This window comes from Eubalaena glacialis, chromosome 7 (genome assembly GCF_028564815.1).
Source record: "Eubalaena glacialis isolate mEubGla1 chromosome 7, mEubGla1.1.hap2.+ XY, whole genome shotgun sequence".
NCBI lineage: Eukaryota > Metazoa > Chordata > Mammalia > Artiodactyla > Balaenidae > Eubalaena > Eubalaena glacialis.
In genome coordinates, this window is record NC_083722.1 from 61,142,602 (window position 1) to 61,167,306 (window position 24,705).

The window sequence follows — 24,705 nt, forward strand, 5'->3', positions numbered from 1 at the left end:
AACTGCAGGGCAGTGCAGCGCGGCCCCGCCCACGCGGCAGGTTCCCAGCCGCGCGGCCTGGCGGCCTCCCTACACACCAGCCCAGGAAGAGGCGGTGCCAAAGGGCCGCCAGTTTCCGCCCATCCAGAAAGGCGTGCTGATTGACAGGCGATCTGAACAATAACGGCAAGTGCTTGGTCGAGGCTCCCGTGAGTCTCTGTGCCCCTGTGCTAAACAACCAGTCAAGATCTTCTTCCTTTTGGGCGGGCTCGAGGACTGAATTTGCTGCCAAAAGAAAGAGTTCATTGGCCCGCACTGGAGGAAGCCGCCCTAAACGCCACTTCTGGAGGTGTTTTGATCCCGTGTGGTCTTTGTGGGTACTTTCTGGGTTTTGCCCACACTACAGATGGAGAGAGCGGTTGTGTTAGCCAATAGGCTCACACCCTGTCAGGAAGCTGAAAGGCCCATTGGGCAGAAAATCTTGATTGACGTGAGTGCAAGCCAATCAACACTCCCGAGGAAGGGCTCCGGAAAGTTCCCTCAACTGCTAATTCCCGTGAGTAGTTTGGCGAGCTTGAACTAAAGGAGGGGTTGGGTCGCAGGAACAGATGGCAATTACGCTGTTGTTATTGTTCATGCTTCTGGGGTTCACTGGGCTTAGGGGATTCCCATCCAGGGTCTCTCCTATGAGTGCAGCTAAAGTCATATCAAGGGCTCCCATACTCATGTCTGATGCTTGATACTGGCTGTGGACCGGGACTTCAGTTGGGCCTGCTGGAATGCCTACACGTGGCCTTTCCGTGTGGTCTTGATTTCCTCACAGCGTGGCATACGGGTTCCAAAAGCTAGTGTCCCAAAAGACAGGAAGTAGCAGTTGCTGGGTTTTTAGGACAAAGATTCTTTGCTTGACCAAACTTTAGTCAAGCTCCTGACGTCCTGTCCCATCTGTAAAGTTCAGGTTTAGCAAGAACCCCACTAAGTCATTCTAGGAACCCTCTAGTTCCGTATCTGATTAGGTTTCTTAGTCTCCATCATCACCTAGGTCAGAGGTCCCCAACCTCTGGGCCGTAGACCGGTACCTCTTAGGAACCAGGCCGCACAGCAGGAGGTGAGCAGCAGGCAAGCAAGCAAAGCGTCATCTGCCGCTCCCCATCTCTCGCATTACCGCCTGAACTTTACCCCCCATTGCTTGCATTACTGCCTGAACCATCCCCCGGGCCGTGGAAAAATTGTCTTCCACGAAACCGGTCCCTGGGGCCCTGGTCAGGTTGCGGACCGCTGACCTAGGTAATATCTGATCACCCTGGCCTACCTTCAACAAGAATCCTGTTAGATAGGTTTAACCAGAAACCCCCTTACCTTTGATGTTTCCTCTTAGTGAATTTCCATCCGCTAACCCCTACCCTGCTCCTTGGCTCTAAATTCCCAATTACCATGCTGTATTTGAGGTTGAGCCCAGTCTCCCCCACTGCAAAATCCCATTGCAGTCGTCCCTGTACCAGTCACCGTCCTGAATAAAATCTGCTTACCATCTTTAACAGCTATCAATTTTTTTTTTTTTTTAAACTCGTAAGGCCTGGGACCAGAAACTGATACAGAATCTTTATTCCGCACTGTATTCTATTAGTCAAGCAGCCACAGAATCAGATTGATGAGAGGAGAGTTAAATAATTTGGGGCCCATGTTTTAAAACGTCCAGAATCCACCCTCTGGCCACAAATGTTTTACATTCTTTTTACATGCAGCATACACTCATCCCCTCCCCAGACCCCTGTAAAGTTCTCATTCCAATACAGCATTAAGGTCCAGAATCTTGTGAGGTCCTGGAGCAAATGAGCCCTTGGATGCAGTTCCTTGGGTGTAACTCAAGTGGTTCCTCTCCATATGAAGGTCTGTGAATTAAAAAGACAGGAGATCTGCACTAACCACTACCACATACATCACGTGCAATGAGAGAGGCATGGGAAACTGTGCCTCTATAGGCATTTCCCTTCAAAGAGGAGAGCAATGAAAGGCACATAGTAGTCACTAGTCCACAGAAATTCCTGAAATCTAACTGGGTAAATGTTGCCGGTTCCTTGATTAGGACTCTGTCAACTTCCTGAGAGTACTCAGTGGCTCTTTTCTCCATCCACTGGGCTCTTGGCTCCACCCTCTGAGTTATCCTTCCAGTTCCATAAAAGGTACCCATGTTTACAGTTAAATCATTTTCTCAGCTGCTTCCCGTCCATAGTTGTGCAGGGGTCTAAAGACCTCTCTTCACGTTGTACTGTCACTGTCCCTTTCAGTCCAAGCTGATACAAAATCAATTTTAAACTTTGTGGGTCATGTGAGTCAATTTATAATCTAGTCCAATAAGCAAAAACTTGACCAACACACAAGGTGGGGGGGGGGTGCAGCTTAACTGTATTGTTCTGGTTCAGAGTTTCTCATAAAGTCACAGTCATGATATCAGCTGGGGCTTCAGTTGTGAAGGCTTAATTGGGGCAGGAGGATCCACTTCCAAGCTCACTTGCATGACTGTTGGCCAGAAGCCTCTGCCTCAACATTTGGGACCACAAGCCTGCTTGAGTGTCCTCAGAACTTGGCAATGGGGACTTCCCTGGTGGCACAGAGGTTAAGAATCTGCCTGCCAATGCAGGGGACACGGGTTTGAGCCTTGGTCCAGGAAGATCCCACATGCCGCGGAGCAACTAAGCCTGTGCGCCACAACTACTGAGCCTGCGCTCTAGAGCCTGCGAGCCACAGCTACTGAGCCTCCTCACCTAGAGCCCGTGCTCTGCAATAAGAGAAGCTACCGCAATGAGAAGCCCGCGCACCGCAACGAAGAGTAGCCCCCGCTCGCCGCAACTAAAGACCCAACACAGCCAAAAAATAAAACAAACAAAAAAAAACATGGCACTGGCACAGAGTAAGTAAACCATGAGAGAGGAAGGAAGCTGCAGTGCCTTTTATGACCTGGTCTCCAAAGTCACACACCATCCCTTTCACTTTATTTCTGTTCCATAGAAGTAAGTCATTCAATCCAGCCTTCATTCAAAGAGATGAGTCCATCTTTTGAAGGGATGAATGTCAAGGAACTTGTGAACATATTTTTAACCAGAACAGCCATATTCATCATTATCACTTCATAGGTTTTTTGGTTGGTTTTTTTTTTTTGGCTGCGCCACACATGGCTTGTGGGATCTTAGTTCCCCGACCAGGGATTGAACCTGTGCCCTTTGCAGTGGAAGCACGGAGTCCTACCCACTGGACCGCTAGGGAATTTCCACTTAATAGGTTTTTGAAGGCACTGAAACAGCAGAATTAGATCAGAAAAAGAAATTTGAGGTATAGAAATGGAAAGAAGGAGGTTAAGATTATCACTGTTTGTAGACTATATGCTCATATATGTGGAAATCTCATGGGAAACAAGTAAAAATTTAATAACACAGTGGCATATGCCATGAATATTCATAAATCAATAGCTTTATATAAACAAACAAGTTTGAAAATATAATAGAAGGAAAGGATCAATTTACAGTATAATTTTAATCTTTTTTTTTTTTTTTTTTTGGCCATGCTTCATGGCGTGTGGGATCTCAGTTCCCCGACCAGGGATCGAACCCATGCACCTGCATTGGAAGTGTGGAGTCTTAACCACTGGACTGCCAGGGAAGTCCCTACAATGTAATTTTAAAAGATAAAATACCTAGGAACTAACCTAATAAGTGTAAAGAACTATGTGAGTAAAATTTTTTAATTCTCAAAATAAACACAAGTGTACATTGAAAACAAAAAATACTACATCCAGGGACTTCCCTGGTGGTGCAGTGGTTAAGAATCTGCCTGCCAGTGCAGGGGACATGGGTTCGATCCCTGGTCCGGGAAGATCCCACATGCCGCGGAGCAGCTAAACCTGTGTGCCACAACTACTGAGCCTGCGCTATAGAGCCCACGAGCCACGACTGCTAAGCCCATGGGCCACAACTACTGAAGCCTTCATGCCCTAGAGCCTGTGTGCTGCAACTACTGAGCCCACACGCCACAGCTACTGAAGCCCTCACACCTAGAGCCCGTGCTCCGCAACAAGAGAAGCCACCGCGGTGAGAAGCCTGCACACCACAATGAAGAGTAGCCCCTGATCACTACCACAACTAGAGAAAGCCTGCGCGCAGCAACGAAGACCCAACGCAGCCAAAAAAAAAATACTACATTCAGTTTTATAATGGTAGTTCTCCTTAAGCTAACCAGTAAATTTAATATGATTCCAGTAAAAATAGTAACAGAATTTTTTAACTGGGCAAGCTGATTCTAAGATTAATATGGAAAAATAAATGAGCAAAAACAGTCCAAAAAATTTGAAAAAGTCAAAAGATATTAGGACATTATAAAACCTAAACATGTAAAGAGTGTGCATTGGTAAATGAATAGACAGATGAGCAAGGGAAGAGAATGAAAAATCAATATGCATATGGAAATTTATGCAGTAAAAAGTGGCATCTCAAATCGTGGAGGAAAATGGGATATTCAATAAGTGATTTGGGAATCAACATTAACCATCTGAAAGACATACCAGAATAAACTCCAAGTGACTTGAAGTTTTTTGTTTTTCCAAAAAGGTTTGAAAGGATAGAAGCAAAATCATAAAACACTAAAGAAAATATGAGAACATAATTTTAGAGGGGGAACGTAATTTCCTTCAGAGATGAAAAGGCTTTTTTAATTACGACACAAAATCTGGAAATCTTAAGAGGCTGATAACATTTGAAAACATAAAAATTGCACTTTTCTTCCTAGTAAACACCACCATAAGCAAAATGAAAAGAGAACAGAAAAAAACTATTTAGAACTTAGATCATGGACCAAAGTTTTATTTCCCTAATATATAAAGTTCCTATAAATAGATTAAACAAAGTACCGTGAAAACAGCGTTTGTACACTGCAACTCCAAAAAATACACAAATTGGAGCACATCTTTGAGATATACCCACACAGAAACTTTCATTGAAAAGAACAACTAAATTGAGGGGCTACCTCTTGCAGGACAACCTGAAACCTCACCACTAGAATGTTATGTTGCCAGTAATGGTGAAGATTAGCCGCATCTGAAGAACACTGTGTTCTTGCTGTTCTGCAAAACTGTGAGAGCAGCTCTTACAGCTCTCAACAGAAAAGCTGCTATTGCCATGGTCAGTGATCCCATACCTACCGTTTCCTCTCAGATGTGACCCTGGAGATCAGCCAATGAACGACTGTTCTTCTTACAGAGCCTTCATCCAATCAGTACTTAGTAACAGCTAATGACCAGGAAGACAGCTGGTAAACAGGAAGGACGAGCTCCTGATGGAGAAAATCGGGTCTGAGAAATGTTCACATTTGAGCGCCGGATTAAAAAGTGCTACCTCCTTGGACTTCTGCACAGCAAGAAGTCCTCGAGAAGAATCAATGATAAATAGCATGATTTTCAAATGCTGACAAGTTAGCGAAGACACTTTCTGTGTGATGGTTCTTGGGCTTTGCTTAACCATTTCAAAATATGCATCCTTTCAGATTCTTTGTTAAGAGGTTCATGGTGCTAGTGTCTATTGTGTTCCCTAAAAATTCAGGGTGATGGGAGGTGATTAGATCATGAGGGCAGAGCCCTCGTGAATGGGATAAGTGCTCTCATAAAAAGAGACTCCACAGAGTTCTCTAGTCCCTTGTGCCATGTGAGGACACAATGAGAAGTCTGCAGCCCAGAAGAGAGCCCTCTCCTGTCTATGCTGGCCCCCTGATCTCAGACTTCCGGCCTCCAGAATTGTGAGAAATAAATTCTGTTGTTTATAAGCCACGCTGTCTGTGGTATTTTGTTATAGCAGCCTGAAGAGATTAAGACAGTGGGGTGCTGGGTGTACCTTTGGGATATACTGAGGTTTTGGAAAATCCAGTGCGAAGTACCCAGTGAGCTGGAGTGTCAGTTAGGTTTTGCTGTGCAACCAGCCATTTCAGAAGTTAGTGACTTAAAACAACCAGCATTTACTTAGGTCATGCTTCTGTAGGTCAGAAATTTAGCTGGGCTCAGTTGGGCAGCTATTGTGAGCTCAGTGAGTCTTCCTCATGTTGCTGCAATGAGCTGTGGGATGGCCTTGCTGATCTTGGCCGGCTCTTGCCGACATCTGGGGTTTGTCTGCATGGTATGGCCTCCCATCCTCCTGCAGACTAGCCCTGCCTTATGCTCATGGCGGTTGAATGGGTTACAAGAGACAACAGGACAGCGTAAGGCCTTCATCGGCCCAGAACGGGAGCACCGTCACTTCTGCTGAAATCTCTTGGCCAAAGCAAGTCATAAGACCAGCCCACGCCCAAGGGATGGGGAAACAGACTCTGCCTCTTAACATGAGGAGATGCAAAATCACAACAATTATGAGGTTATAAATGCTGACAGGGAGCAAAGATGATTTTTGTCTGCTGGCTCTTAAAATGCTTCACCATAATAAAATGCATGTTTTTTCAGATTCTCTGTTAAGAGAAATAGGGACGGGATTGGGAAATTGTGGCCATTTTTGTAAAAAAACATGCCACAACCAGTTAGGTAGGAAAATGTTTGAAATACTGCAAGTCAGCTGGATATAAAACTAGCAAAATTTGTTCCTGGAACAGTTAACAAATATGCTCATTCTGAGGTTGATGGGTAACACTATCATTAGGTGGGATTTGATCAAAGTCCCTTTGCCTTTAAAATGAGAATGTACCTTCCTGGTTCTGTATGTGCATAGGAAGAATGCCCCTCAACCAGATTTTGAGAACTGGGACCATGTCACAAAGAATATGAACATCATGTGGAATACGTAACCACAAGTAAGGGCCAGGTACTCTTTTCAATGTGAGATACTGGTTAGACTCCGTAGCTAGCTCTGGATTTGAATTCCAGCTCTGCCAATTATTACTGTGTGATCTAGGGCTAGTTACATAACCTCCCTTTACCTCAGCTTCCTCATCTGTAAGATGGAGATAATAGTATATCTCCCTCATGGAGTTGTTATGAGGATTAAATAAATTAATACATTGATTGAGCTTGAAACTCTGCCCGGTTCCCAGTAATCTCTGAAGAGCTTTTAGTCTTGGACCTATCCCATCAACAAGAATGACCTGACTACTATAGCCTGGATAAGCAGGCAACTCAAGCATAGACATCGCTCATGGTGTCTTTGACTATGTCGTAAAAACCAACAAAGGTTGAAATGCTATTTGACTGTATGTGAACGTGAACAGTCTTCAGCTTATCGTCGTTTCACTGAGGCACCCCAGCCACTTAGCAGTTGCTTGAATATTTTACTCAGTTATGACTGACTGAAAAAGTTTTACTCTGGAGAATTGTGGAACTGGTAATTCATATGCTTCCAAATGCCCTTCATCTTGAGGAAAACAGAACAGGTAATTTTTTTCTCTCCTAGGCAAATTTAATGTAATATTATGCTTCTCCAAAAACTCAAGACTTTCATATTTTTTTCTCCAACTATGTATTTTAAAATTTAAAAAACTTACAGAAAAGCTGAAAGAACAGAAAAATGATCACCTGTATATTCTTTAGTGATATATTTGACTCTTGTTAATATTTTGTTTTTTCTCTCTTTACCTACTTATTATTTGCTTAACCATGTGAAATTAAGTTGCATATTTCTTGACAATGACAATTAAGTTGCAGTATTTCATATGTAAATACTTCAAAATGTATTCTAAGAGCAAAGAAATTCTCCAACAGAATTGTAATATCATTATCACATCCAAAAAATTTTAAACTTCAATTGAGTTATTTAATTTCTATTATTATATATCATTAAATATATCTATTAACATTCATTTCCAAATCTTTCCGTTTGTTCCTAAATTGTTTATTATAGTTTTTTCTTTAATCCAGAATTCAATTAAGGCTCACAATTACATTTGTTTTTTCAGTCTCTTTAGTCTCCTTCAAAGCAGTTTTCCCCACTGCCCACCTGTGTTTTTTTTTTAATTTTTATTGTAGTATAGTTGCTTTACAATGTTGTGTTAGTTTCTGTTGTACAGCAAAGTGAATCAGCTATACATATACATATATCCCCTCCTTTTGGATTTCCTTCCCATTTAGGTCACCACAGAGCAATGAGTAGAGTTCCTTGTGCTATACAGTAGGTCCTCATTAGTTATCTGTCTTATACGTAGTAGTGTATATATGTCAATCCCAATCTCCCAATTCCTCCCACCCCCCCCTTTCCCCCGTTGGTGTCCATATGTTTGTTCTCTACGTCTATGCCTCTATGTTTTTTCTTTTTAAAAAAAAATAAATTTATTTATTTTATTTTTGGCTGCGTTGGGTCTTTGTTGCTGCGCGCAGGCTTTCTCTAGTTGTGGCGAGCGGGGGCTACCCTTCATTGCAGTGCATGGGCTTCTCATTGCGGTGGCTTCTCTTGTTGCAGAGCATGGGCTCTAGGTGCATGGGCTTCAGTAGTTGTGGCACGAGGGCTCAGTAGTTGTGGCTCGTGGGTTCTAGAGCGCAGGCTCAGTAGTTGTGGTACATGGGCTTAGTTGCTCCGCAGCATGTGGGATCTTCCCGGACCAGGGCTTGAACCCGTGTCCCCTGCATTGGCAGGCGGATTCTTAACCACTGTGCCACCAGGGAAGTCCTATTTTTTTTTAATAGACTTATATTTTATAACTGTTTTTTAGATTAATAGAAATATTGAGATGATAGTACAGAGAGTTCTCATATAACCTACACCCAATTTCCTTTTTATTAACATTTTTTATTAGTATGTTCCATTTGCAATTAATGATCCGGTATTGATTTATTACTATTATCATTTTCATTAAAGTTCATAGTGTGATCAGATTTCCTTAATTTTTACCTAATGTCTTTTTCTGTGCCAGGATCCCATCCATGATGCTGCATTACATTTAGTTTTCACATCTCTTTTGGTTCCTCTGGGCTGTGACAGGTTCTCCGACTATCCTTGTTTTTGATGACCTTCACAGTTTTGAGGAATACTGGTCAAGTATTTTTTAGACTGCCCCTTTATTGGATTTGTCTGATTTTCTCCACATGATTGGACTAATGTTACAGGTTTTGAAGAGGAAAACCACAGGGGTAAAGTGCCACTCCATCGCATATATGAAGGGTCTACAGTATCAACATGATTTATCAATGTTGATAGTCGACCTTGATAACTTGGCTGAGGTCGTGTTTGTCAGGTTTCTCCACTTTTATTTCTGATATTGGTAGTTTTTGTCTTCTCTCTCTTTTTTTCCTTGGTTAGCTTGGCTAGAGGTTTGACCTTTTCAAAGAGCCAACTTTTGGATTTTTAAAAATTTTCTCTGTTTTCCTGTTTTCAGTTTCATTGATTTCTTTATGACTCTACTATTGTCTTGCTTTATATACTGTTCTCAAGAAGACTAATGCCCTCCTGCTTTTCTTTTATCTATAAATCATTGATCTGTTTGCTTTCAGGCCCCGAGGAGTTTTCCCCATTACTTTTATTTTTATTTTTATTATTATTATTATTACTTGGCTGTACTGGGTCTTCGTTGCCGCGCACGGGCTTTCTCTAGTTGCGGCGAGTGGGGGCTACTCTTCGTTATGGTGCACGGGCTTCTCATTGCGGTGGCTTCTCTTGTTGCAGAGCACAGGCTCTAGGCGCATGGGCTTCAGTAGTTGTGGCACCCAGGCTCTAGGGCACGCAGGCTTCAGTAGTTGTGGCACGCGGGCTCTAGAGCACAGGCTCGGTAGTTGTGGCACACGGGCTTAGTTGCTCTGCGGCATATGGTATCTTCCCAGACCAGGGATCGAACCCATGTCCCCTGCATTGGCAGGTGGATTCTTAACCACTGCACCACCAGGGAAGTCCTCCCCCATTACTTTTAAAGTCTAATAGTTTTACTAGGACATGTCTAAGAATTGATCATTTCAGAATAATTTTTCCAGGAACAGGGTGGGCCTTTTCAATATGTTGATTCAGATCTTTTTTTCTTTCTGGAAGATATTTTTGGGTTTTGGTTATAAATATTTATTCTATTTGCTTGTTTTGTTTTCTTTTTTAGAAGCTCCAATTGTATGGATGTTAGATCATCTTTGCCTATCTTCTATCACTATGACCTTTTCTCTGATCATTTTTATCTCTGTCCTTATTTCAGTTCATTCTCTTGGTTGTCTTTATTTATCTCCTCAATTCTCTCATTATGTTTTTCAGTCAAATCTCCTTCCTTGGAAATTTTAATTTAGTCTTCTTTTCTGAGTTGCTTTGAAATTTTTATTAAATTTCTCTTGTATGTTCTGTCAACCCTTTTCATACCTTCCTGTTTTACATCCATTTGTATTCTGAGTTTTTAAATTTTTGACTTTAGGTGTTCTTTATATCTGTAAATTCTTCTCTTTTATTTTTAGTGAAAAAAAAGATTCATTTGGGAGTATTGTGAACAGTCTAATGGGAATTGAAAAGCACTTACTCATAAAAGGATACATAAACCTATAAAGTCACAACAGTATTCCTTTGCCTCAACCTTTGTAATATACTAAACACAGATAGCATGTTTCAGGCATGGGCATCACTAGATGAAGCCCCAGGTTCTCACTGAGTGAATAAGTAAGAGCTGAAGGTATAGATCCTCTTTCTTTATCTATTTACATTCATGCTTCAGATTACAAAAACCTTAAACTTAAGGCTCTCATGATACTATGGTGATGAGCTGATGAAAGTGGTTCTTAAGAAGTTCAAGACTCCCATTTTGAAGCAGGAAAGATGACCTTGGAAAATTGTTCATTATATTCAGGAACAACAACATTCCTTTTCTCTCAACATAGCTACTGTTAGATTCACATAGCTGCTGTGACAAATTACCACAAACCAGGTGGCTTAAAATAACACAAATGTATTCTCTTAAATTCTGGGGCCCAGAAGTCTGAAATCATTGTCCCTGGGTTAAATTTAGCTCCTGTTTCAGATGGCTCTTTGCTGAAGCAAAGCAATACCACCATAGTTGTACAGGCAGTTACTGACCTGCAAATTCCTCTTTCTGTTTCCCAATCACCAGAATACCAGAAGCAGTTTGCTTTCGTCTGGCAGGGACAACAGTATATGTCCACTTTTCTTAGAGTTACATCAACTCTTGGGTTCAGTGTCCCTGTTTAGTTTGCAGGAACTATGATCACTCCATCATTCAACAGGTCTACATTTATTTACAACAGTGATGAAGTCATCCTGGTTAAAACAGCAAGCAGGTGCCTTGTAGACAAGTGTTTGGCAAAGCATGGTTGATAAATATCCATAAAAAGCAGGTTAAATGTGCAGTATTATTAGATTAAGTAGCACTCAACTCTTGTAATTTACAAGAGATTGCGACTCTGGAAAGCAGTGTATAAGCTGCAGCTTCTCAGGTAATCCATGATGAACTCAGCTCATGGGCAATTAGATCTTCAAGCAAAGGTAGAATTATTTTCAACTCAGGGTTTCACAAGGAGTCACACATTGTGGAGTTATTTTCCATACATCTCCTTGGACTGGGGGTATATTTTTGGAAAGATACTTTTATGTTAGAAGGATTGCAGAACAGAATCTCAGTATTTAAGTGTCCCAGAACTGTGCAGCTGGGCACTGATAGGCACAGATATGAAAGAAAAATCTCAGACAAGTTAGATTATGAGCACTTGTCATAATCTTATCTTGCATTTGATATCAAGGGAATCAGAAAAAAACCCTGGCTTCTCAGACATTCTTAAAGGGGGAGTCTCTTGGAATAAAGAAGAATTTTATAGAGGGACGGCAAGCTGTTGCGCTATTTTTAGTCACATTGTAGCCTTTTAATAAACAGGCAAGTTAAATTTGAGTCATCATGACCTAGGGCCATTTTCCAGAAATATTGAATAATGTAGTGCTGCCTGTTTTGAATGTGGGGTATTTTTCCTTCTCTGTTCTTCCTTTTAGCCAAAACACTCTATAGGGCTGTCTTGGCCACGTGAAAATTACCCTTATGGATTTTTTGTGCTAGGATAAGTAATTGAGATTGTTGATGGGTCAGTTTTGTTTGTTTTGCTTTTGCTTTTGCTTTTTACAATTTCATAGGATGTGGATATCAGAAAAAGGCTAATTAACAATAATTATTAACACAGCTATATTGTAATATTTTTGCTTCTAGTACCCTGATGAGAGACAGGTAATTCACCACTACCCATGAGTGTTTGTGTGCATATAAAATTATATATAACATATACACATACACAGTGTGCATGTGTATATGTGTATATATATGTATATACATATATATGTGTGTGTGTGTGTATATATATATATATATTCATTCTAATCTCAGGCCACTTCTTTCCCCACAAAGTGGATGAGTCTGAAGCTCTCCCCCACAGGGAGGATTTCCTTTCACTACTACCTTTCAAGGCCGCTCCTGAGTGAGTGCCATATGCACCACATACTAAGATGAACCATCCATACACTAAACCCAGGCATTTCCCTGTTCCTACAGCAGGATGCACAGGACCTCAGCATGGCTGAAGGCATGTGCTGACCAGAAAGGGGCTGACAGCTGGGGACTGTGTGCTGACCACACTCCCTGCCTTGGAACAGTAAGTCCTTCCATCTTCTTTCATCCTAACTTCTCTCCTATTTAAAACAAAAACTGCAATGAAAACTGGAGTAGAGATATGGGGAAAGAAAGAGGAGAAGAAGAATCTAAATGCTAAAAAACTGTATTATTCTATTTTACTAGTATATGTTTTTCTGTATCTATGAATACTTTCTTTAATATGTGCTGTATGCTTTCTTTCCAGAAAAGCATAGACAAATGAAATACTCAAAATAAGTTGCCTTACATAAAGTGCTAACCACAAAAGTAAATACAGGGACTTCCCTAGTGGTCCAGTGGTTAAGAATCTGCCTTCCAATGCAGGGGACTCAGGTTCAATCCCTGGTCGGGGAACTAACAGCCCACATGCCATGGGGCAACTAAGCCCACGTGCTGTAATTACTGAGCCCATGCGCTCTGGAGCCCATGCACTGCAACGAAGATCCCGTGTGCCGCAACTAAGACCCTCTGCAGCCAAATTAATTAATGAATTAATTAATTAAAAAGAAAAAGTAGGGGCTTCCCTGGTGGTGCAGTGGTTAAGAATCCGCCTACCAATGCAGGGGACACGGATTCGAGCCCTGGTCCAGGAAGATCCCACATGCCACGGAGCAACTGAGCCCGTGCGCCACAACTACTGAGCCTGTGCTCTAGAGCCCACGAGCCACAATTGCTGGGCCCTCGTGCCACAACTACTGAAGCCTGCGTGCCACAACTACTGAAGCCCGCGTGCCTAGAGCTTGTGCTCTGCAACAAGAGAAGCCACCGCTTGCTGCAACTAGAGAAAGCCCGTGCACAGGAACAAAGACCCAATGCAGCCAAAAATAAATAAGTAATTAATTAATTAAAAAGAAAAAGTAAATAGGGCTACGGAACTGCAAGTAAAATAAATTCATTTGGTAAAGTAAACAGAACTTTTATCCGAATGATAGGTAACAAAAGACTAGAACCACCCTTTGTTCTTACTCATCCCCTTACTTGGAGTGCTTGTCTCCTCTTCTTGAACATAGCTACTGCCTTAGTTTTGTGTGGTCATGTGACTGAGTTCTGACCAGTGGAATATGGGGAGGAGTGACCTGAGTTACTTCCAGCCCTGGCTATTTCAAAACTCTCATGAGATTCTTTGCATTCTCCTGTTTAGGGTAACATATTCTGGTTTCCTTTAACATCCAGACCTGATGGAAAGAATTTCACATCACTGGAGATCTGGACTTTGAGTGGGGTGTATTGACTGGGACTTGGGGTTACACCCCTTGCAGAAAGAGTTGACTATGCTCTATGTACAGGATAAAGGTATACACAGACATTTGGTTACGTGAAAGGTGGATTATAACAGATTGGCTATGTTACTAAACCAATTTCCTTTTGTTTAGGCACATAAAGTACAGTTCCCAGTCTCTCTTGGAATGCTAGAGGTGGCCTTGTAATTACCTAAGTTCTAGCCAACGGCACACAGGCGGAGGTATCTTTTGCCTCCTCCATGCTCAGTCATTTAAATTCTCCTTTGTGATCATCTATGCTCTTTCTTCCTGTATCATCAAGTCAGATTCAAAGTATTCAGCAGAGGACTGTGAGGCCTAGGGGATGGTGGAGGCACTCACTGGGCCACAGGAGCTAGATCCCTGAATGTTTCTGTGCCGCAGAGCCCCTAGACAACGTGCAGTACATGGTACCATAAGTGAAATAAATGTTTGTTTTATAAAGCCATTGTAATTTTGGAGATGTCTGCTAAAGCAGATAACTTGTCTGTACAACCACAGGTCTAGCTCCCTGTATTAGTTTCCTATTGCACTGTAACAAATTACTGGGTGGTTAAAACAACACAAATTTATTATCTCACAGCTCTGGAGGTCAGAAATCTGAAATCAGTATCACTGGACTAAAGTTAAGGTGTTGGCAGGGCTGTGTTTCTTCTGGATGTTCTAGGGGAGAGTCTGATGCCTTGCCTTTTGCAGCTTCTGGAGGCTGCCTGCATTCCTTGGCTCCTCATCACTCCAACCTCTGGCCATCACATCTCCTTCACTTACTCTGACTCTCCTTCCTTCTTTCACTTATAATGATTACATTGGGCCCACCTGGATAATCCAGGCTACTCTCTCCATTTCAAGATCTTTAAATTAATCATATCTGCAAAGTCCCTTTTGTCATGTAAAGTAACATATTCACAGTTTCCCAGAACTAGGATATGGACATCTTGGGAGCCATTATTCTGCTACTGATGAAATAAATTATTTTAAGATGGGACAAGAAATTTTAAACATAAAATTCCCTCTCTGCCCATTTGAGCCACTACCCTCTCCCCTTTAGTGTGCATTGTGCATCTGCATTACACATTAACTAGATCCCCTTAAAAAACACAGACATGCCACCAAAAAAAAAAAAAAGCTATTTCCTTCTGGTGCCAGCAAGGTAACTCCTTAGGAGACAACATTCCTTTCTCAATCCTGTAAAGGGTAACAATAACCCACTATTAGTCTTGTTGGACTATGTAAATTGTCAGTATGTTATTTGATGTACAACCCTTTGTCTCAAAAACTTATATAACTGTGCTTTGACCTCTAGTGGGTGGAACAGTCCTCAGAGCTTTCTGAAAGTCCGTCTCCTGGGTTATAATCCTCAGGTTGGCTCGAATTAAACTTTCCACTTCCTTCTTAAGAGTGGCTCTTCATTGACTTTTACACTGACACTTCCATACTTCACTTCCTTCATCTCTTTGCTCAGTATTCTGCTCTGTTAGGTCTTCACTGCCAGTCTTTGTAAGACTCCATCACATCCTCACATTTTTTCATCCCCCCTCCCTGATTTTTTTCCTTAGTCTTCATCACTATCTCAAGTATGCTCTATTTTTCTTACTTATCTTTTCAACTAGAATGTAAGTTTCATGAGGGAAGAAACTTTTTCCAGTTTTGCAGTGTGATATTCCTAATGCCTAGAACAATGCCTGACATTTGAATAGGTGCCCAAGTACTTGTTGAATAAATGACTTTTTAAAAAAATGGAATGGAATTACATATGTTTTGTAGTATTTATTGCTCAAACAATAAATTTGATTGGTAACTTGAATCAGCCTACTTGATACTTCACCATGATACAACGTACATTTCATTGTTAGAGGCTGTGTGATCATAGGATGCAGTACTAGGATTCCCAGGGTTGTAGTTAATAAATTTGTGCATAGATTTCCTATGAGAATGTGTAATGTAAAAAAAAAAAAAAGCTGCTAACTGGAAAGATTCAAAGTGGAGTCCATAAACTGCTTGACAGGGCTTCCCTGGTGGCGCAGTGCTTGAGAGTCTGCCTGCCAATGCAGGGGACACGGGTTCGAGCCCTTGTCTGGGAAGATCCCACATGCCGCGGAGCAACTGGGCCCGTGAGCCACAACTACTGAGCCTGCGCGTCTGGAGCTTGTGCTCCACAACAAGAGAGGCTGCGACAGTGAGAGGCCCGCGCACCGCGATGAAGAGTGGCCCCCGCTTGCCGCAACTAGAGAAAGCCCTTGCACAGAAACGAAGACCCAACACAGCCAAAAATAAATGAATAAATAAATAAATAATAAAAAATAAAGGAATTCCAAAAAAATAAAATAAAATAAACTGCTTGACAATTGCTAAAATAAAAGGATTCTAAAATCAAAGAACCATGCAATATAAATAACATTAGTGCTGTTTATCATAAATACCTGTAGATCACTGCTTCTCATACATGAGCATGCATATGAACCACAAACCATAACATACATATGAGTTACCTGGGAGCTTGTTAAAAATGCAGATTCTGAGGTGAGGCCTGGGATTCTGCACTGATGAATTTCTGAGTGATGCTGATACTGCTGGCCTGTGGAATAGCAAAATCTTACATGATATTAAAATCAGAAATTTCAAAGGTAATACTTTTTCTTTTGCAGGAAAGGTGTTAAAAACCAAGGTCTGGGGACTTCCCTGGTGGCACAGTGGTTAAGAATCCACCTGCCAATGCAGGGGACATGGGTTCGAGCCCTGGTCTGGGAAGATCCTACATGCCGAGGAGCAACTAAGCCCGTGCACCACAACCACTGAGCCTGTGCTCTAAAGCCCACGAGCTGCAACTGCTGAGCCTGCGTGCCACAACTACTGAAGCCCACGTGCCTAGAGCCCGTGCTCAGCAACAAGAGAAGCGACCGCAATGAGAAGCCCACTCACCGCAACAAAGAGTAGCCCCTGCTCACCGCAACTAGAGAAAGCCCCGCATGCAGCAACAAAGACCCAAAGCAGCCAAAAATAAATAAATAAATAAAAACCAAGGTCTGGGGACCTAAAGCGAGCATCAATCTTCCCCAATCATCACTGATGTGGTAAGGGACTTTCTGAACTGAGATAGCACTTTTTTTTTTTTTTGACCAAACATCATACACCGAAGACTGGTGTTTGTAATGTATAAATACTGGTTTGAATATGGAGGCAGAAAAAAGGCAGATTGGGCCAAGGAAGCAGAGGAAAAGACCAGAAGTCTTAGTTACATTTCTGTAGGGATAAGACTTTAATAAAAAAATATATATGAAGTCATACAAATGAAGTCATACCCCACATCTCAAATAGTCTTTTTCCTCTCTTCCTCAGTTCCTCCTGTCTCTATATCCCAGATTTGCAATCTTTTTTTTTTTTTTGCAGGGAGGAAGAAAGAGGAATTTATTTTTTATTTATTTATTTATTTTTTTCCTCTGGCATTTTATTTTATTTATTTATTTTAACATCTTTATTGGAGTATAATTGCTTTACAATGGTTGCAATCTTGAATGTACCTTTTTTTCCCCCAAACTTTAAAATCATATATCATGTACACGTTAGTTTTTTTTTTTTTTTTGGTTGTTGTTTTGCACCATGAACAATACACATCTGGAAGTGCTGGTGTAATTCATTTACTTTTTAAGAAAATCAAAGTGGTAAAAGTACATAGCTTAAAATATCCATCAGTAACAAAGCACAGTCCCCTCCCCCAACCTCCCTTCTCATGACGTTGCTAGTTTCCAAAGCAGCCATTTTCAACCTTTAGCTATATCTTCTGATATTGTATGTGGTTTTAGACACTATCTATTCACTTTCTTCAAGGGAAGGTAAGGATTCGGTAATCTATATACCTCCTACCCAATCAGAGCTAAAGCAGCTTTTTGGTGAAGTCAACTTTCATTAATACCATCATTATGTGTAAATATTCACAAATAAGGATATAGTATATTATGATACATACTTTGCTTTTCATTTGCTTGTCAAATTACCTACATTCACTCCCGAAGTCTGAGAAAACCCCTTCTCAATACATTAGCTCATCACGAATCCCCCTCTTTCTTTTCCCTCTTTCCCTCTTCTTCTTGGAGACATTCCCTTACTATACCTGTATTCCAGTCTGGGCTGACTACCCCTCCTTAGGGCTATTGTATGGTGTCTTCCTGAGACGTCTCTTGCCAACCAGGCTTGAAGACAGGCAAGCAAAGGAAGGAAGGACAGTTAGAAAGGATGATGAAATAAGAAGTATTAGTCTCAGCGAGATGTTAGGGCTGGAGCTTACCTGCCCTGCCTAGCCACACTTTGGGTTATCAGGCATCTCCAAGACAAATGTTGTTTGGGTTGAATTATAAGGGCTCATTTTATCAATGCTTCCAGGACAATAGAGGATATGGAAATTGCATCCTCTTCTTTAACTACTATGGATATTATTTTTACTTATTCTGAGTACTTCTGTACTTCCCTAGGTGAGACGTGTGCATTTTTAGAAACTCACTATTCTTATGCACCAGTTTTTCAAAATATCTAAAGAGCAGTTTTTTAAATTTTTGAATTTTTAAAATTTATTTATTTATTTATTTATACAGCAGCTAAAGAGCAGTTTTGAACTGCCATAGGTGGTGGTTTTTTTTTTTTTTTAGATCTTAAAGGCACCACTATTCACAAAGTTGGGAGGGGACCTAAAAAATGTTCATGTACAATAACTAGAGCATTTATAGCACAGAGATTAAGTTTTCTATCTCTGGCCTCAGTCTGGGTTTAAAACACAGCTTATGAGCTACATGACTTGGGCAAATCAATTACCTTCTCTAAGTCTTAGTCTCTCTTCTGTAAACTGGAGATGATGATGATAATAATAATACTTGCCTTGTAGGATTAGAATGAAAAGTTAATGCATCTAAAGTACTCGGCACAAAACCTGACACATAGGAAAGAACAATTAGTATACAGTATTTATTACATATTTTCATGCTAAAATATAAAGCAGCAACAAAAGTCAGAATGTAAAGACACATAGAACAATTTTATTGTTTCTAGGAGACTTGGATATTCTAAAGACTCACTGAATTAATTTATTCATGTATTCATTTATAAAACAAGTATTAAGACTTGCTATGTTCAAGTATTGTGGACAGTGCTAGAAACACATAAATGGTTTAAAAAAAAAAAAAGGCCTGTGCAGCATTACAACAGCCAAGAGTTGGAAGCAACACAAATTTCCAAAATAGATGAATGGGTAAAGAAATGTAGTATATACACACACTGGAATATTATTCAGCCTTAAAAAAGAAGGCAATCCTGGCACATGCCACAACACGGATGAACCTTGAGGACATGATGCTAAGTGAAATAAGCCAGTCACAAAAGGACAAATATTGTATGATTCCACTCCTATGAAGTATCTAAAGTAGTTAGAATCATAAAAACAAAAAGTAGACGGATGGGTGCCAAGCGCTAGAGAAAGGGTAATTAGTGTTGAATGGGAGTAGAATTTCAGTTTTGCAAGATGAAAAAGTTCTAGAGGTCTGTTGTACAACCATGTGAATGTGCTTAACACTATTGAACTGTACACTTAAAAATGGCTACAGCGGTTAAGTTTAATGTTACATGTTTTTTTACCACAATCAAAAAAAAATTTTTTTAAAGCCCCGCAATTAGCAAATGAAATGCTGGGTCTATGATGGCTGGGTGGAGCAGCTCAGGTCCAGGGATGGTGAAATAACTGAGCACAAAGGAAGACAGCAGCAGCCCCGGGAGTCAGCTGGATGGCTGTACCCCGTCTAAGACTGCAGCTCTAAAGGCCCTCACATGTGGAGTGTCAGGCTATGCCCAAGAAACAGGCATTATTTCATTTAGTCCCATAATACTCTTAGGTGATAAGTGCTATTGTTTTTGCTGCTCTGTAGATGAGGAGTTGAAGCTTTGAGAGATTAACTTGTCCAAGTGGTGGAAATAGTGACTTTGCACTTGAGTAGCTTCACTTCATAATCCATTCTCTGCTACTATCCTCTCTTGGGAAGGTGAGGAAATCTAGGACAGATGCCAACTAGGTGATACAACAGCAGAAGGCAAGGGTGGTGACAGGAGGCAGATCTACCTATGGTATGAACCTTAAAGGAGGCAGGACTTAGGCAAAGTGGGTCTGATTCCATATGTCAAATTTAGAAAAACCCATCAGTGGTGAAGTCAGAATCACTGAAATCAGTGAATGAACAAAATGAGCACAGTGCAAGAGAGGAAGCCATGATTGAAATTTTGCAATCTTTGAGGGCAACACATCTCAACACAGCAACTTTTAAAAGAGTTGCTTTGGGACTTCCCCGGTGGTCCAGTGGGTTCAATCCCTGGTCGGAGTTCTAAGATCCTACATGCTGCGGAGCAACTAAGCCTGCATGCCACAACTACTGAGCCCGCGCGCCACCGCTAGAGAGAGAAAACCACATGCCACAACTAGAGAGGAGCCTGCGTGCCACAGTGAAAGATACCGCGTGCGGCAACTAAGACCCGACGCAGCCAAAAAATTAAAAAATTAAAAAGAAAATAAAGAGTTGCTTCAGTTTGCCTACTCTGCTGTTTTATATACTCAGTATATATATATATATATACATATATATATATATATATATATGTATATATATATATATAATATCATACACCATAGGTATCATTCGATATATTATTTACCCAAACATCTTTACATAGAGTTGTTCACAGTAATCAGGTGGTGAACAGAGTTCTTAATTACTTTTGTATTTTGACCTCATTTTAATGACCATTATTTATTTATTTAAAAAAAAATCTTTGAGGCACTTTTTTAAAAAGAAATTTTATTTATTTATTTTTGGCTGCGTTGGGTCTTCGTTGCTGCACACAGGCTTTCTCTAGTTGCGGCAAGCGGGGGCTACTCTTCGTTGTGGTGTGCAGGCTTCTCATTGCAGTGGCTTCTCTTGTTGCAGAGCACGGGCTCTAGGCGCGCGGGCTTCAGTAGTTGTGGCATGTGGGCTCAGTAGTTGTGGCTCGCGGGCTTAGTTGCTCTGCGGCATGTGGGATCTTCCCAGACCAGGGCTTGAACCCGTGACCCCTGCATTGGCAGGTGGATTCTTAACCACTGCACCACCAGGGAAGCCCATGACCATTATTTTTAAAATTATTTTTAATTGTGGTAAAATACCCATAACAAATTTACGATCTTAATCATTTTAAAATGTTTAGTTTAGTGGTATTAAGTATATTCCCATTGTTTTGCAACTGTCACCACCATCCTTCTCCAGAACTCTTTTCATCTTTGCAAACAGTAACTCTGTGCCCATTAAACAATAACTCCCTATTCCCTCCTCCCTGCAGCCCCTGACAAACACCATTCTACTTTCTGTCTCTAGGTATCTCATACAGGTGGAATTACACAATATTTGAATATCGACTTAATAATGGCCAACAAACCTCAAGGCCATTCTTCTGGGTCTCCTCGGTCATCCACACTGCTGCAGACCTGGAGGAAACCTCACTGTATGGAAATTCTCTGACCTCAAGAGCTAGAAATCAGTTCTTTGAAATAAAAATCACCATTTCTCTTAGAGGAAAATTTGAAGGACTACCCTAGCATTGGACTGAGACTTTAGAATGGAGTAAGTTGTAGGAGAAAAAGTAGAAAATAGTTTGGGTTGAGTTGGGGATCAATGATTTGTGTTGAATGTTTGGCATGTGAGCCCATATGTATTAAAAAATGGGAAAATTTATCCTAAAATTCAGCTGGAAATGAGTTCTGGATTGTTCACCTTTGTATTCAACATTAGTGTAAAAAACTGATTCGGTGTTTTTAAACTGGGCTGTATTACCCGTGGAACTATCCATGGAAACTCCTTTGCTTTGGTGCAAGTTTTCTCAACCTGGGCATTACTGACATTTGGGGCTGGATACTTGTTTTTTGCGTCTGGTGGGGTTGGGGGTAAGGCAGTCCTGTGTATGTAAGATGCTCAGCAGCGCCTTTGGCCTGTACCCACTGATGTCAGTAGCACTCCCCCACTGAGTTGTGACAACACAAAATACCTCCAGACATTGCCAAATGTCTTCCAGTGGGCAAAATCACCCCTAGTTGAAAACCATAGCTTTAGGAGGATGGAGAAGAAAAGGCACATTTCTTGCTTTGTTGAAATAATTCAACTCTAAGTCTCTACTCTGACCTGAACTTAGATAAAAATTAATGTTGTAAAATTGGCTTTAAACTATAACCAGCAAGCAATCCCTTTTTGCACTCATTTCCAATAAAAATAACAGATTCACACTTTCTTAAGGGAAGACATACTGGGTGACCAGGGCTGCCTGCAGGGCTATCTGGTCAGGATGGTTTGCAAGAAGCAGCACCTCCTACCCTGAGTTACAGGCCGGTCCCTCCTGTACCGATCACATTTCTGAAAGCACATTAATGCATCTCTCCTATTACCAGATCCACAGCTACATATTTACAGCAGACAGATTTTAGAGGTGTCAGATGCAGAGCAGGTGCTCAAATATTTAGTAGGTAAATAAGGCTAATCAGAACCAGATTCATAGAGACCAATCTGTAAAAAAATTGTAACCTAAAAACTAACTCACTTCTGAAGTTTTCAGAGTATGTAAAATTGAGGTGTTTGTGATGTTAATTCTAACCATGCTGTTCTTCAGTTTAAGTCTTCAGTGAACTCCTTAGTTCAGTTAGATTATATCTCAGAGTATCTAGTACTCAATCTGGGGTCATTCTCCACTGGCATCCCATGTTCCAGCTAAACCAACCTGTGTAATGATGGCCAGCTGGGGAGACACAAATGATACATTCAGTCTGGAAAGCAAATTCAGTATTATAACTTTGTAAGAAAAGGAAAACTTTTGAACTAAAACCCCTGAAAGAAAAGCTATAGCCAAGCTTTCTTGATTGTGAGAATGCACAGATTTTTTTTTTCTTTTTGAAACATATTTTATGGGGACTTTTAAGAGAGTATATGAGATTTCTTTTAACATTTTCCAAAACAAATCATGGTTTAAAAAGTTCCAGGGACATGCCGTAATGCTTCTTACTTCATAGAGCACTGCCTTGCTCTTTGGCTTCCCTCTGCTCTCCCTACCCTGTCACCCCAATGAGCCTCAGACCCATTCAGTTTCTAGACTAAATTTAAACATCACCTCTTCTCCTAGGAAGCCTTCTGTGATTACTCCTTATGTGTACCCCCACCCCCATTCCCTAGCTCCCATCAGCACCCTGTGTTATTCTCTACTACAGCACTAACCACACTGTATCATGGTTATTTGCTCTACTCTGTCTCCCTGAAGGCAACTACTCACATATCTTCTGCATGGATGAATGTAGGTAAGTTTGAAATACTGAAATTCCAATACATATAAAGATTTCTTGTATTTTCCTGTTCTATTTTAGATTACTATTATAAGAGTAATCTAAACCCAGCTATTTAAGTAATTAGTATATCTTTAAGGATTGTTTTTCTATATTTAGTAATTTCATAGTAAAGGCATCTATAAAATTGCCAAGTAGGAAATAATTGGAGATGTGCCAAAGATGTAGCTATTTGTTATAAGAATATCCAGTGAAGATCAACAACCCAGGAAAATGCTGCACACATACCAATGAATATTTTGCTGCTGTTAGAAGTCATCCTATAGAAATACAAAGAAGGAATATATTCAAAATGTACTGTTAAATACATGCACAGAACAGAAGCATTCAAAATCTTAGCTATTTCTAATCTTGTCATTCTCTGGTTAACAAAACTTAATGTTCCCTTACAGTTTTCAGCATTAAATCAAATTGATTATCTTAGCACTCCACAAAATAACAACACAGATCATCTCAAGTGGTGCTATGAGAGGTAATTTTTTTTCCCTCAGTTTTTCATTATTTTCCAAATATTCCACAATAGAGATGGATAACTTTTTAACTGACAGTTTTTTTTAAAGCTTAATTCTAGACCTTTCATTTGCATGGCTATAAAACTATACTGATTAACTGCAATAAAATGAACTAAAACAATACAGGAAGCAAAGATATCAAAGGTTAAATTAAAAAAACCCTCATGTATTATGGAATAACATTACTAATCCTCATTTCTATTTACTGTAAATGTTTTTCTAAATTAACAATAATAAGAAACACTTGAATTTACAAATAGATCTGGCCTGAAGATTTTAGTTTTATACTGTAAGACATAACTTGGTGAAAAGTCATTTTGACCTGAAGTTTATAATAAAATATGAAGGAATATAGCAAATTTACTCCAAATATGAAACCTCAGGTTCAAACCATATCTTACTTGAAAATGTCAGAAGTCTATTACAGATTTTGAAAACCCACAAGAAACAAACATGTTTTAAAACCTGGAATTATATGCTTTTTTAATTGGTTCTCAGCAGCGTGGGTAAACGAATGACACTGATGATTAGCTTAGGGGAGAAAAGCAGAAAGAAAAAAATTTAACCAGTAGCTTTTTATCACCATTCTTTAATAGCTGACATCTTAATATGTTTCTGGAATGAACAAATTAAAGGTATTATATATAGCAATCTGAATAGTCAACAATAACTTTCTTATAGTCTTATCAACTGAAATAACAGAATTTAAAACATGACTTAGCTTTCACTTCGTCACATTAAACCATACTCTTCTGTTACTCAGTTCATTCATTTCTTGAGTGCCTGCCTTTAGATGCCAGGTGTTTGATCTAAGTTTTCAAGTAGAGTTATTATTCAGCTTAAGCCACTCTATTTTGTTGTCAACAGTAGTTAGAGCAGGACCTTAAAGAAGAGGTCAAAATTAGATCAATATTTAGATCCAAAATGATTATAAAACATACCAAAGGTCATGGAACATAAAGCATTACCGAGACGAGTTCAATGTTTAAAGTACCTTTTCTTTTTA

General features: G+C 40.3%; 1 long non-coding RNA gene across 1 annotated transcript; it reads left to right on the forward strand.

Annotated features, from left to right (window-relative positions):
- The first annotated feature begins 151 nt into the window (after positions 1-151).
- Positions 152-16,923, forward strand: LOC133094606 (uncharacterized). Its single transcript, XR_009701478.1, has 3 exons — positions 152-535; positions 12,445-12,544; positions 16,448-16,923. It is a non-coding gene; the product is annotated as an uncharacterized LOC133094606 (long non-coding RNA).
- Positions 16,924-24,705: the final 7,782 nt, after the last annotated feature.